This window comes from Hibiscus syriacus, unplaced genomic scaffold, assembly GCF_006381635.1.
Source record: "Hibiscus syriacus cultivar Baekdansim isolate YM2019G1 unplaced genomic scaffold, ASM638163v2 tig00000991_pilon, whole genome shotgun sequence".
Classification (NCBI taxonomy): Eukaryota; Viridiplantae; Streptophyta; class Magnoliopsida; order Malvales; family Malvaceae; genus Hibiscus; species Hibiscus syriacus.
The window spans coordinates 1,940,240-1,956,684 of record NW_024061840.1 but is presented as its reverse complement, the minus strand read 5'-3'; the positions used below and the strand labels follow the sequence as shown (position 1 = coordinate 1,956,684).

Here is a 16,445-nt window from a genome sequence, read left to right as displayed (position 1 = left end):
CATTAAGTTCACACGTTTATACTGAATTTTCCTGATAATCCGTAAATCTCTGAGTTATGAGTAAATACCTGAATAATTTATCGATTGTGTTCTTTTGTCAGAATTGTTTGAAATGACTGAAGTAGATGATAAGTTTGAATTAAATAATAAGACAGGACGGAAGGAATGATGATTGAAATACCCTAGATCTGTAAAATGACCAAAATACCTTTGTAATGGAAATGACTCAAGAATATCACCAATCCCATGAATGAATGGATATCCTCAAGCTTTGAAATGAATGGACCTAGAATAAGTAAATGTCTTGGGTTAATTAAGGAATTCAAATAAACATAGGTGTTGTATTACCCTTAAAAGTTATGGAACACAACTTAAGTGAGTAGATCAACTCTAATGCTATGTCAATACCTGAATGCATAGATATCACTTGAATGTGTGTTCGTCTTCTCAAGTTTGGATTGATGATAATTCTGGAAGTACTTAGCTCAGCTCAACTCTAGAGCTCATTCGATACTAAGAAGTGGATATTCGTGAGTCAAAACAACCATTAATATCAGAATGACTATATTATATGACTAAATTAAACTGAACGAAGTACAATATGTATTCAAAATTCAGAAACGTCTGAATTAATCTGGAAAACCCGAAAGTAACAGGGATAAACTTGATTACTAAATGAACTAAGCAACCTCAATGAATGATAATTAAGTAAGTGATTGGGATAAGTCTGGAAACCGGATGAACTTACATGATATCATTCCTATGGGTTATGAATAAATTCAGTACGTCAGCATTTCCTGATCTAGTTGAAACATGGAAATGAAATAAAGTCCATTAGAATATATGTTCGTCTCTTTAAGATTTATTCAGTGATGATTCTGAAGGTGATCAATGGGCAAGAATTGTTAGTATTAAAGGGTGTATACCTTGGAAGGGCATTGAATGGACTTGTTGACATACATTAGTCTGGGAGTTGTGTAACTCGAGTTGTTTGATAATCCGATCGATCGAAATAAATTGTAAATGTCTTGAATCTTAATTTCATTTTCATCAAATCACTTCGGTCTGTCTGAACACATAAGTAACGCAGAATGAAAAGATTCTGAATACCCCATTTGGTTCAATTGGGATGAAATCCTATGAATTCAAAGTATATTCCTGAATACCCCTGATTGTTTGGGTAATGGAATCACTCTCAGTAAACCTGAATCTAGAATTATTCTGTATAAAGGTTACTGAACACTTCCTGACACTGAATCTAGTGGAATTCTAAAGTATCAACCTTAAATGTCTGATTAGATCAGTTAGTAATCGATTATCTTCAATAGGACCTCGTTCCTGGAATCCGATCAAATTGCATAAGTTTCTTGTTATCCATACTGATGACTAAATTGCCTCTGAAAAAATACTTGGATCCTCTAGTGTGTTCCATATATACTACATGACCATGACGGTTTTATATGTTTTGAAATGAGTTTTAACGCAAGTATTGATTTACTGGTTATGAACCATGACAACATGGTAAGTGGTTTACGATTATGGTTTTTATCGAAAATATGAATTAGTTTTGATTTATGGAACCATGAAACTACTGGTTTATGAACCATGGTTTTATGGTTCACTGGTTATACTCGAATTTACTGGGATATTATATGGGTAGACTGGAGGTACAGCTCTGATCAAGATGGAAATTTCTTACGGACCTAAGGGACCCTTGGGTAGGCTCTCAGGCCCCAAGGTACTCCCTTGGGTTAATCATTTGACTACTTATGGTGTACAGGTGGAAATTGGTTATATGATTTATTTCATTATAACGGCTATGACATATTACTGGATCACGATCCAGTATTACGATTTACGGCTAAACTGATTTCTACTAGATTTTTATATGGATAGGATTCTGAAGTATGAAGGCACTACTCTGATCCAGCTGGTAAGACCTTACGGATCTAAGGATACCCTTGGGTAGGCCCATAGGCCCCAAGGCATATCCTTAGGTTGGTTTCCTTTGTTGTATGCTTAGGCTAACCCTACGAATCTAAGGATACCCTTGGTAGGTCCATAGGCCCAAGGAATATCCTTTGGTTGGCTCTATTTGCTATGTGTTTAGGGTAAGCCCTACGGACGCAGTCCTAGGGAACTGCATAATGGAGTTTGGTTGGGGGTTCAACTATAGTTTTAAAGATTTATATCTTTTCACTGGTTTTGATTTGAACACTAGACATCCTATTCGACCTCATGAAAACGTGATACTATGAATGCTTCCTATGAACTGTGATATTCATGGCTTCTACTCGATGAACTACTAATAGAACCCCAAATTATCCCGCAAACTGGTATACGTCTGATTCAATAAGAAAATTATATGGCTTCTCATTTATCTGCATGTCATGTAGCATCAACTGGTAGCATTGTATTACTGAGCTTCCCTAAAGCTTACTCTATTACTCACCATTGTAGGTTAAAAGAATCAGTGCATCTACCGACATCAGCAAGGGAGTTTTCGGCGTTGCTTGCAGTATGGTACATGTGATTAGGAGCATGTAATTGTATTTTGTTTTATATACGAGTCTGAAAATCTGATTTATTTCTGAATAATGATAAATTATTTTATGGTTTACATGTTTAATAAAAGTTTAAATTTTCCGCTATTTTTACGGTGGGTCGCTCCGGTGGCCCTAATGTGACACCCTAGATCAGATCAGGTTACCTACATCGGTCTGAGGGGTACAGGATACTTATTAAGTGATAATCTTGATGTTGTATGGTCCAAAATGCTTCCGTTATTTACAAAGTTTGTGGATTTGTTTGATTGTTATGTCTTGTGCCATGTGAATTAAAGGTATGATGTGTTTTACCTTTATGCTTACATCTGACTTGCATGTTTATGTTTATAGAACTTATGAAACATAATAGACTAGATGTATACCGTCGAGCTTTATACGTTTAGCATTTGTTTTTGTGTGCATGTTATAGATTTCATGATTAATAAGGTAAAAACATCATCGGATGAGTCTGAATGGATCACCCGAGTATAATAAATGATTACTTAAGTTGACATGCAAAGATTGAAATTTATTTTAGTCAAATTTATAATTTTTTTATTCGTGTATTTAATTTTTAAAATAAAGAGGTCTAATTTTTTATGTAAATTATTTTAAATTGAGAAATCATCACCTATATTGATTTAAAAAATATAAGTCACTTTGACGACAAATGTGATAGTCTTTAAAAAATTTAAATAGGATTTGAGGTGTTAACTCGAAAAGAGTTTTAAATTATATTTAGAAATTTTTATCTTGATCGCATTGCTTTCGACCAAATAACTTAAGGAAGAACAATAAAGCAAATGAATAAAAATTTTGAAAAAAAATTGGATGGAAGAAAAAAAAATAGTAAAGAAGAACAAAATATTATTTGGACAAACTCGTCATATGAACATTAATTATTTTTACATGTGCCGAGTTTTTTTAATTAATATTGTATCTTATCATTATATCCCTCCAAATTCATTATTCATAATAAAACTAAAAGGTCTGATTCAAAAAAAATTTTGAAAAGTTATTTTATTTTTATCTTCCTCTTATTTCTTTTATATTTCTTTTTATATTATATTTCAAAATTTAAAATCATTATTTTATTTAAACTTAATATTAATTATTATTTATGTCATATTATATTATTACATAATGAAGTCTAATATTTACAAGTTTAAGGGATAAATTAAAATGATAATTATAATTTTAGTATTAAATTGAAATATTTAAGAATTTTAGGACCAATTTCAAATAAGAATAATAATTTAGATGTGTGATTTAACTAAGGGTAAATTATATATTTTAGTCACCCAACTATTCTAACAATTCTATTTTGGTCACTCAAAATTTTTTTAAATCATACTTAATACTAGTATGTTTTTATTTTATTTTAATTACTCCCATTAAAAAAATAACGATGTCGACTAGCTATCACAAGATAATGTCTCATTGAAAAAAGTTAAAAGAATTATCACATCAACAATCTTGTTTAAGTTTTAACAGTAGATGATTAAAATAAAATAAAATAAAAATAAAATTATAAGTATGATTTTAAAAAAAATAATAGATTAAAATAATTAGGTGACTAAATCTAAATTCATAGTTTACCCTTCAATTAACTCAAGAAAAAATGTTGGGCGAAATAAAAGCTAAGCAATCATTTGAAAGGTAGGTTTAGAAAGAATGAATTACCCTTGAACTGTTTCGCAAACACAGCCTTGTCTCCGAACTGGTCTCCCTCCGCCACCAAATTCCGTCGCCGGTATCTTCCCAGCATAAGCTCAGAGTTACCGTTCTCCAACTACAAGCAACAAACACAATCAAAATCTGAAAAGACTACTAAAAATTTGAAGAGCTTCTTTTTACTCCCCTTTTATTTCCAGTTTCCTTTCCTCTGTTATTTTCTTAAACCTGAAGACTTCACCCACCGAAATAATCATTTCTTAATCCCATCTTCTCCTTAATTCTTCAGATTTCCTACTTTCAGGTAACCGCGTTTTCCTTTGTTTTGGGAAACTGTGAACTCTTGTTGTTATTTCTTTTTCCTCGATCCATTGCTAGCTAATAAGATTTGATTTGATTATTCTTTTTGATCAACTCTTTTGTCGTTATGTTAGATGAGCTGATGTTTCAATTGATGAGAACTTTGTGATACTATTTAATAGCGATGGTTTAGCTTATATACTTTGCGGGGGGGGGGGATTAATCCGGTTGAATTCTGTTTGGTTGTAGTGAAAGTTGGAGGAATAGAAAAGGTGAATTTTGGTTATCTGTTAAGTTTCTGGAGTTGTGAGTATGAATTGAAGGAGTTTTAGTGGAAGAGATGAATGTGAGCCGTGGCTCGGTTCACCCAGTGGAAGAAGATCCACCTCCCACTGAAGGAGCTGGAGGCGAAGGAGGCAACAACGAGGTACCGACAGTGAGGATGAAGGATCTTCAGGGAATGCCTGGTACACTAGGAGGCTTGTGTTGAGGATATGTCAGTTTGCCTTTGCAGTTGTGGGACTTTGTATTATGGCTACCACTAGTGATTTTCCATCTGTTACTGCCTTTTGGTAATTCCTTCGGTTAGGTTTTTCTGTTCTGCTTAAAAGTTGGTTTGGATTTTGATCAATATTGAGCATGATGAGGAATTGAGGTTCAATATTTGATTCTTTTCGTATGATCTTTTTTATTTGCAAACTCTAAATATGGGAATGATGCTATAAATCGAATGATAGAGCCTTGTTTGTTTACATGTGAATATGATTTTAGAATGTAAGAAGGCTGCTTGATTGGTTGCTACATGCATTGCCATTATTCTATCTAATCATTTTGGTTATCTTTGGTTGCATCTATATTAGTTTGTCGATGTACATCTGATGAAAAGTGTAATGACCTAGTATATTTAATGAAATGAAGGTTAGTCTTAGGGTATTAAATGTTAAAACCCATTTTGAACAACACATCAAAGTTGAACACTTGAGAGCTCTAGTTTTTAATTATTAATTTTTGGATAAGAAAGCGAAGAAACCGATATTATGCATCTTTTAGACTTGACTTGTTTTACATGCTAAGTGAGGTCTTATATCAAATTCTGAAAGAGACGTAAAGAAAATAGAGTTTGGTTGCTTAGAAAATGGAAAATGCCAATAGCATGATGTTACATCAAACTCTCTAGTTTTGTTTCTTAGAAAATGGAAATGGTCAGTAGCATGATGTTACATCAAACTCTCAACGTGCTCCATTATCTGTGCATTTTGACGATCATAGAATGGGGCATGCAAGAGAGACGTTTTCATCCTCGTGGCTCTTTGAGGAGCATGTAGTTTTGTTTAGACCTCTATTTTTTTTTGGAAGGAGTTGTAACATTCGACTCTCAGATTTTGATTTTTCTAAATAGATTTTACTCAAATTCAACGTCTTTTATATGCAATCTTTCTGCTGACTTTGGAATTCACTCATGATTAACAAAGTGAAGCAACTAGTTTTGTGTCTATATTCAGCATATGATATCATGATTTTCATAACATGGAATTTTGTATTTGCTACATCAGCTACCTTGTTGCTGCCACTGGCTTGCAGATTTTGTGGAGCTTATCGCTTGCTATCATTGACATTTATGCCCTTTCAGTGAGACGTTCCTTGCAGAATTCCCGTGTTACTTTGTTTACTATTGGTGATGCGGTAAGATGTTTACTTTCACTGCTACAAATGAAGCTAAATGATTGGAACACGTGATATGCTATTTGTTTCTGTTGAACATCATGAAAATCGTTAAGTTTATGTCTGAATTTCTCAGAAACTTATCCTAACATGTATTACTGTTAACTTTGTGACGTCTGCTATGGCTTCAAGCCTTCAACCATTGGCTTTGACACATTCAGAACTGCTCAGTCTACCTTGTGACACTTTTTGCACAAAAGCTTCGTTCTCCTGTTTGAAAATTGCAGTTAATAATGACTCATTCGAATATTATTCAATTTTCTTTTTTCGTTGACAAATTTGGTATTTAAAGAGCTGGAATTGCATGAATAGTCTTCAATATGATTTTCCAATCAAAATCATTGGCTTGCCATTGGTTTGTTGTAGAGTACCATCGACATTGGTGTTTGTATTGGCCTACAATGAGTAGTCACAAATAACTCGGAGTTAAGAGGATAATGGATTTGAGCTTCTGATAGCACTTTGCTATATGATTTTATTCGAACCAGAAATAATGTTCTTATCTTTTACCAGTTTGTTTGAAGATACCTCTGGTTTTCCATGATTTCTTGAACTACTTGTATAGCAATTCCAAGGAAACACGTAGAACTAATTGCGTTGGAAGACTAAACTTTGCAAAGCTTCTGCATACGCAGTGCAAGCTAATTCTGTGGACTGCATTTGATTGGAAAGACAATCAGTGTTACCATTCACCATGGTTTCCAGACTTGCATTAGTTAAGAGCTCAAACAGTTTTAGTTTTTTTTTCCACTGCCTTGTTTTACCTCCATTGTCTTTGCACGTATTATGTGTTCACTACATAGCTCCTCGGTTTTTGGAAATTTTTAGTGTATTGATCGTATGTACTTTTTACCTTGCAGATCACATCCACTCTCACATTTGCTGCAGCTTGTGCTTCTGCCGGGATCACCGTTCTTATCGACAACGATCTTGATAGCTGTGCACAGAACCATTGTGCAGAGTTTGAAACTTCGACTGCAATGGCCTTCATTTGCTGGTTTGCTGCAGTACCTTCATTTCTGTTGAACTTTTGGTCACTTGCATCCCGGTAAAAGGGAATGCGAAAAAACCGAAGTTGAAAGGAGTAACCATGGCTGCTGTAGAAAGCATTTTGTTGTGTCAAGCTTGTGGCATCGTGGAACCTATCGATGTGTTATTTTTTCAAAAGTTGTATAGGCGTTATGAATACCAGTTGCATCAATTAAGCTTTTATGTAAACATGTGTATCTTTTTAAGTACTGTGTTTGTGGGCAGTGTACAATTGAACTTCTCGTTGTGTGTGTATACTTTTCTATACATTCTAAATTGTCGGCTAAATTTTATTTGATTCTAAATTTCAAGCTATAGACTAATGACTAACAAAATGAGAAAAAAAAGAGAGGTTAAATGATGTTTTAAATTGAAAATTTTAGTCCAGCTGTTTTTAAATAAATTACGTTAAAAAAGGTATAAATTGACCCATAGAGCCAGATGCGGTTATCTTTTTTGATCTCCAAAACTGTAAAATTCCAATAAAATTTTGCTAAGAGTTTAACAGAATTAGGATGGTAAACGAGTCACGTTTGAGTATTGTTGAGTTCGATTTAACTCAAAAATTATGATTTTAATATTTTTAAACTCGACTTGAATATGAAATAAAAGTTAAAGCTCAACTCGAAAGCTCACAAGCTTAAAACTTTTAAGCTAAACATGAAATCAAACTTAAAGGTCGATTTGAACCTGAACCGTAACTATATGAAAGTCTTCTATTATATTGTTAAAAAACATATAAATGTTAATATAATAATAATTTAATTTAAAAATCTAAAATTTAATATATTATTTTTCGAATAATTGTAAGCTTTTCTAGTCGAGTATTAAGTAGTTACTTCAACTCGTTAAGAATTTAAGTCAAGTTTGAGCTCAAATTGAGTTTGTTTGATTTTATTATTAATTAAACTTTGACCGAATCGAACTTGAATAACTCACGAAATGTATTTTACCGCACAAAAAATAGAAACAATCGAGTATCTAAATTTTCGGAAAAGTCTCACGTGCGGCAGCTTAATATACGGCTAACGAAAGACGCCGGTTTTGTTATTATTTTTTTAACAACACCGGTAAAAAATTCCGAAACATTATTATTTCTACGGTTTTGTTATTATTTTTACGGTTTGTTACAACTGGTAAAGTTACTGGTTTGTTATTTATTCTACGATTTTGTTATTATGGTACTTACCGTAAATATTAAAACATTAATGTTTTAGGTAAATAATAATATTTTAGGTAATTTCTTACTTTTTTTTAAAATAATAATAACACAATCAATAATACATTTCCTTAACCGTATATTACGACTGTCGCACGGTATAACTTCCCAAATTTGTCCGAATTCAGACAAAGCCATTGCTTCGATTTGTTTTCCAACATATAAGAAAGAGGTCTTTAGAGACATCAAATAAAGGAAAATAAAATGGCATGATTAAAGGCTTTGTTAAAGATACACTGAAATATTAAAAATAGCTCTATATAAAATATAATCGGCTAAACTACATCAATGGTCACTAAACTTTGAGTAATTTTTCGTTTTACCTACTAAACTTTCAAAAGTTACAAATTGATCATTAATGTTACCAATTTATAACAAAATGATCACTTGACATCTACAATCGTTAATGTCTGTTACAGAAAACTAAACTGGATTATTAAAAGCTATCTGGACAGTAGAGCGCCACGCTGGAGAACCGATGAAACCCTCTCTTTCTCTTTTTGTGAAGCCTCAAGTTTCGAGCGAGAAAACCCCCTTTGACAAAAATACTTAAAAAAAGGATTCCTCAAACCCTTGTTGAAGAAAGAGTACAGTTTGTAGTTTACGATATATAAGAGCCACAAATTAAGAACAACCTATTTCATTACACCTTCGATACAAGACTCAAGCTTCATTGCTGGAATATCAATCGCTGACCTTCCAATGCCTTCCCTTTTGATCTCAAAACTGGCCCATCGAATCACATTTCTATGGCCGGAGATATCCACAAAGAGAATGAAAAATGTGGGTCGTCAAATGGCATTAAAGCCAATTAAAGCACCATTTGACATATGTGTAAGATCTGAGGTTGTTGTTCGTCTTATCCACAATAGTAAAGAGCTCTAGATCCTCTGCAAATATTAGAATTAAACTCTCTTCTCATATATGTTAGGGACATGAAACTTCAGCTTTGTTGGCATATGTGCAAAAATGCTCTTATATTATTATGTGGCTAGTACTACTCAAAGAAAGAATGTCTTATTTTCTAATTGTTTGTATTACTTCATTTCAGTTGTCTAAAAATGGAAGTTGAGACCATCTTAAAACATTAAACTAGTTAGTTGTTTCTAGGCAATAGCAGTACCGATTTCGTTTATGTCATGTATTTTATTTGTATGTTCGGTTTGCATCGAGCTAAAATCGTTTAACCTTTCATCACGACTGGTATTTTCAAAAAAATTTCAGCTCTAACTACTTTTATTTATTCAACTTTTGTTTTCAGTATGACTTGAAAGCAGCATGCTTAGTTTATTCATGTTAGAATATGTGAAGTGATTATGTTCTTCACTTCATGATCTCCAGTTGTCAGCTCATCACTGAAAGAACCAACCTTGGAGTTCGAGCTGTTAGATCCAGTTCTAGTCAAATGACGAGTGATCCATTCTTTTCCTACAGTCGGACAAAAACCACAACACTAGACGACAAGGATTTGATCCCTTTATCACTTATCAAGTTCAAGCTTATTGAAATTGGTTCCATCGTATTCACGGGACTTTTGAATGAACTCTTGGAAATAAGTGAAACCCCTTGTTGTTGGAAAATAAACGAGTAAACAAGTAATTTCCTTATAACCAGATTAGTAAGAATGTGAAATAAAAGCGGAAAAATAATACTCGAAAATTGATAACGGAGTTCAACCAATTGTGCTTACGTCTCCGGACTGCTGTAGGCCTTTTACTAAGAGAGAAAATTTACAGGTGTTTACAAAACACTCACTACTCACAAGAAACTCTAGTATTGGGAGAAAGAAATGATTTGGGATTTGGGATGATTTTGAAGCTAAATGAGCTAGGGAATTTATAGTTGAAACTTAGGGACTAATCTTTGAAAATACACTAAAGTGCAATGACTAAAGTGAATTTTCCCATTCCTATTTTCAACAAACATCTACCAAACTTTACCAAACTTTGAAAAACGTTTTTCAAAGAAACATCTACCAAACTTTGAAAAACATTTTCAAAGTTGGTTGCCAAACTTTGAACTAACTTTTAACAATCTCCCACTTGAAGACTGATTTTAATCTGTCTTCACACCTCGATCAATGCAGCAGTATTTCTGGTTTTGTTATTCTAGCATGCCAACTGAAGCTGAACACAACTTCAGTTTGTCTGTAGTCACCGTTTTTGTCACATGTCTGCCGGATTTTGAGCTCCACTAATCTTTCAAGTTTCAAAATCCCATCTTCCAGAAGAGATCGGATAAAATGATATCTTAATTGTATGCTTCGTCTGGAATGAAAAGACGGATTCTTTGCTAGATGGATAACACTTTGACTGTTACAAGACATTGTTTTCTTATTTCTTGCCCAACTCTTCCAAGAAACTTTGGAGCCAAACCATCTCCTTGCTAGCTTCCGTAACAGCGACATATTCTGCTTCAGTTGTGGAGAGAGCAACTATCTTAGTTGAGAAACCCAACTCACTGCAATTCCTCCTAGAGTATAGACATACCCTGTTGTGCTCCTTCTGATGTCAATATTTCCGGCTAAGTCAGCATCCACATAGCCTGTCAGTATCGTATCTCCACCTTTGAAACAAAGTGCTTTGTTTGTAGTACCCTGCAGATATATGAGGATCCATTTGACTGCTTCCCAGTGTACCTTGCTTGGATTATTCATGTACCTCCTAACAGCTCCCCACTGCTTGAGCAATATCTGGTCTGGTATAAACCATGGCATACATTAGACTTCCAATTGCTGAGGCATACGGCACCTTCACCATGTGTGCACGTTCTTCCTCCGTCTTTGGTGACTGTTCTTTGGAGAGTCTAAAATGAACACCTAAAGGTGTACTTACTGGTTTAGCATCTAGCATGTTGAACCTGGGAGTACTTGTTGTACTCAGCCTGTGATAACATCAAAGTCCCCAACTTTGTGTCTCTCTTGCCTCATCCCAAGAATCTGCTTTGCAGCGCCCAGATCCTTCATAGCAAACTGCTTCGATAATTTTTGCTTCAAGTGTATAATCTCTTGCATGTTGAGCCTACAACGAGCATGTCATCAACGTACAACAATAAAATAATGAAGCTATTGTCAAACCTCTTGATGTAGCAATAATGATCTGCTTGGCATCTGGTAAAACCACTGCTACCCATGAAGCTATCGAACTCTTGTACCACTGTCTAGGAGCTGTTTTAAACCATACAAGCTCTTCTTCAACCTGCATACCAGGTTTTTCTTGCCTGCCTCTATGAAGCCTTCTGGCTGCCTCATATAGATTTTTCCTCCAAATCACCATGAAGGAAAGCTGTCTTTACATCTAACTGCTCAAGATGTAAATTCTACAGCTACAATTTTCAATACCAGTCTGATTATAGACAACTTCACGACTGGAGAGAAAATTCATTGTAGTCAATACCTTCTTTTTGTTGAAAACCTTTGATAACCAATCGCTTTGTAGTGTTTGCTCCATCGTGCTCTTCCTTGATCCTGTAAATCCACTTGTGGAGCTTTTTCTTGCCTGGTGGTAATTCAGCTAATTCCCACGTCTGATTTGACATAAGCGAGTCTATCTCATCTTTCATGGAAGACTCCCACTTGACTGAATCCTCCACTTGCATTGCTTCATAATAGTACTCTGGTTTACCATTGTCAGTCAGCAATAAGTAGTACAAAGAAGGAGAATATCGTTGGGTTGGTTTAGGAATTCTGGAGGAGCGTCTCATTTCTGGTGTGACTGGTTCTTCTTGAATTGATTCAGGATTGATCTGAACATCATTTCTAGAAATCTTCTCGAACTCAGCAAATTCCTTTGTTTCAGCTTCGGTATTGGAGGACTTGATTCTACAGTTGACATGTCTTTGTACATCACATTCTCATTGAAAATGACATCTCTTCTTCTGATGATCTTTCGATTTTCGTTCCCAAAATCGTCGAACTCATCACCACCATAACCATCAAAGGCACATTTTGGACTTAGCATCAAGTTTACTTCTTTCAGCAGAGTCTATGTATACATAAGAAATACAACCAAACACTCTTAAGTGTGAAAGGTTTATTTCTTTCTTGCTCCAAACTTCCTCTGGTATTCTGCCATCCAAAGGAACTGAGGGCCCACGGTTGATCAGGTAAGCTGCAGTGTTGATAGCTTCAGCCCATAGAAATTTGGGCAATCCGACATGTATCCTCATGCTTCTGGCACGTTCATTCAGAGTTTGTCCATGCGCTCTGCTATGCCATTTTGTTGCGGTGTCATGGGAACTGTTGTCTCCATCTTGATCCCATTATTTGGGCAAAATTCTATGAATCTACGATTTATGTACTCTCCTCCATTATCAGACCTCAACCGCTTGATTTTCATACCAGTCTCATTTTCCACCATGGCCTTCCATTTTCTGAAGGTATCAAAGACTTCTGATTTTTCTTCAGAAAATAAACCCACACCTTCCTTGTAGAATCATCGATGAAGGTGACATAATATAATGAGCCTGCAAGAGATGGTCCCACACGTCAGTATGAACCAACTCTAACTTTTCTGCCTTGGGTGTCTTGCCAATCTTTGCAAAACTGACTTTCTTTTGTTTGCCAAAGATGTAATCCTCGCATAGTCCGACATCTATACTCTTTAGATACGCATCTTCCCTTTTGAAAAAAGTGTCTTCATCCCTTTCTCGCTCATATGGCCAAGCCTTTGGTGCCATAGGTTTGATTTTCCATCAGCATCTACTACAATGATATTTCTAAATTTGAGGTTACATAGAGAGTACCAGTCTTCTTACCACGAGCAATAACGAGTGCTCCTTTGGTAATCTTCCATTCACAGCCTGAAAAGGTTGTGTTATATCCTTCTCCATCAAGTTGTCCTACAGAAATCAAATTTATTTGAGGCCAGGAATATGTCTTACTCCTTTCAGCGTCCAGGTGGTCTGGTTTGGCAACTTTAATCGGATGTCTCCTTTTCCGACGATCTTCAAGGTTTCATCATCATCTAGATGAAACTTCCCAAAATCACCACTGACATAGTTCTACATGATTTCTCGGCATGGGGTGGAGTGGAAAGATGCTCCTGAATCCAAGATCCATGATTCAATCGGACTGTTGACGCTTAGAATCATGGCATCACCTGTATCCTCTGTCACGTTGGTAGATTCCTGTGCACCGATATTTTTCTTCGGTGCTCGACAATCCTTTTTAAAGTGGCCCTTCTTGCTGTAGTTATAACATGTAAAATCTTTCTTTCCCGTTCTTGATTTTCCCGTTCTGGATTTGGATCTGCCACGATTTGAATTTCTTTATGAAGTTCTCCTCTGGACTCCGTGTGCAAGGCTGAGCAGGTTGATGCTTCATCCGATTCTCTCCGTCGAATTTCTTCACTCAATACCAGATCCCAAACATCGTCGAATTTTAATTTGCTGTTTCCCGATGAGCTACTGATTACTGTACAGTAGCATTCCAACTATCTGGTAGAGACGATAAGATTAAAGCTCGAACTTCATCATCGAATTCAATTTCCACGGAACTCAACTGGGTTGTGATTGTATTGAGTTCATTTAGGTGTTGAGCCACCGATGCCCCCTGCCATCCGCAGATTGAACAATCGCCTCATCAAATGAACTTTGTTTGAGGCCGATGGCTTCTCATACATACTGGAGAGAGCCGCCATAAGACCCGTCGTGGTCTTTTCCTTTGCTATGTTGAAAGCAACATTGCGGGATAACGTCAGTCGGGATAACTCCGAGGGCTTGTCTGTCGAGAAGAGCCCAGTCTTCATTCTTCATGCCCTCTGGTTGCTTTCCTGAGAGAGGTTGATATAGATTTTTATGGTACAAAAAATCTTCAATCTGCATCTTCCAAAAGCCAAAGTCTGCACCATCGAACTTTTCAATTTTCACATTCCCTTCGTCTGCAGCCATCGCTCCCACTCGAATCTGGCTTCTTTAGATCGTTCTGAAAATTTTCGCGCCGTGTATTAGAACACCTCCGTCGACAAATTCGTATCGTCAACAAATTTCACTATTCACATGAATAGTAATGAATAGTAACCCCGCAAAAATTGACAAAATTCACAAAATCTCTGATTACCAGTTGTTGGGAAATAAACGAGTAAACAAGTAATTTCCCTATAACCAGATTAGTAAGAATGCGAAATAAAAGCAGAAAAATAATACCCAAAAATTGATAACGGAGTTCAGCCAATTGTGCTTACGTCTCCGGACTGCTGCAGATCTTTTACTAAGAGAGAAAATTTATAGGTGTTTACAAAACACTCACTACTCACAAGAAACTCTCTAGTATTGAGAGAAAGAAATGATTTGGGATTTAGGATGATTTTGAAGCTAAATGAGCTAGGGTATTTATAGTTGAAACTAAGGGACTAATCTTTGAAAATACCCTAAAGTGCAATGACTAAAGTGAATTTACCCATTCCTATTTTCACAAACATCTACCAAACTTACCAAACTTTAAAAACATTTTTCAAAGAAACATTTACCAAACTTTAAAAAATAGTTTTCAAGGTTGGTTGCCAAACTTTGAACTAACTTTTAACACTTGTAACCAATATGTAACCTTCTTGACGACCCGTGTTTTCCATTCCTTTTGTGGGTATCTCCGGGCACAGGAATTTCCTTCGATGAATCAAGTTTTGGGATCAAAAGTGGTTGGCAAAAAGGAAAATGAAGTCATTGGCATGTTTGGGATTGAAGTTCCATCAATGGAGCTTGAGTCTTGTATCGAAGGTGTGATGAAATGGGTTGTTCTTGATTCGTGGCTCTTATTATCTCGTGAAACCATCAACTCTACTCTTTCTTCAACAATGGAGTTTGAGGAATCCTCCATTGTTAAGTAAATTTTGGTTTAAAGAGGGCCTTATTGCTCGAAGCTCAAAGGCTTCACAAAGAGAGAAAGATGGCCAATAAGGACTTCATCGGTTCTCCAGCATGGCACTCTACTATCCATGTAAGTTTTTAACAATCCAGCTCAGGTTTTGTAATAGGCATTAGCGGTTGTTATCGTTGAGTGATCATTTTGTTACAAATCAATAATGATTGTGACCAATTTGTAATTTTTAAAAGTTCAGTGGGAATAGAAAAACCTACTCAAATTAGTGACGATTGGCGTAGTTTACCCAATATAATAATTAATAACGATATGGCCATAAAGCTTTGGGAGGAACCCTTAAATTAAAGTGAGCAAGTTGACTAGACTAAAAAAATTACTTTTTTCGACTCAATTCAATTTGAGACTGGAATGACTTCGAGTTATAATTTCATAAACTCAATTCAACTCGAAAAAATTTTAAGTTCAAATCGAGTTGTAAAATATAATTCGATAACTCAAACAGTAACTTGAATAACTCAAATATTTTAGTAATTAGTAGATTGATTTTAAGTTTGAGTAAAGTCCCTCGAATTTGTATGATATATGTATGTCACATATGAAAAAATAAAAAAATATATTTATTGTATATGGTTATAAAAAAATTATTTAAATTAAAATCAAATAATATCATAATATTATAAATATTTATAATTAAATTTAAACAAAAACTCAAAAATTTGACTCGACTCGATTTGACTCGAATTTTATAAATTTAACTTGACTCAAAATGTAACACCTTAATCTAGTCTGCCAAAGATTCATGGATTATAATGTCACTAGGGACTACCGAAATAGTGACCCAAATGTTTCTTTAAATCTGTTTTAATCACTGAAAATAATCCATCTATAGAAATAGAAATAAAACGTGATAATATGGGTTTACAAATAATGAGGAGCTCTCAAAATAATACAGTACCAATACAGTTCAAGAATACGATTGAATACATATAAAGGTTAGTACATGCCCTCTAAAGATGACTCAAGACATACTCTGATGGTCTCTGAAAATCTAATATGTAACACTAGAATGCCTGGCGACGATAACTCCCCACGATCTATCCCTAAGAACCTACGCACAAAAAACATATGAACGTTGAGC

At 35.0% G+C, this 16,445-nt stretch overlaps 1 pseudogene; it reads left to right on the top strand.

Annotated features, from left to right (window-relative positions):
- The first annotated feature begins 4,487 nt into the window (after nt 1-4,487).
- Nucleotides 4,488-7,400, top strand: LOC120119534 (annotated as a pseudogene).
- The last annotated feature ends 9,045 nt before the right edge of the window (nt 7,401-16,445 follow it).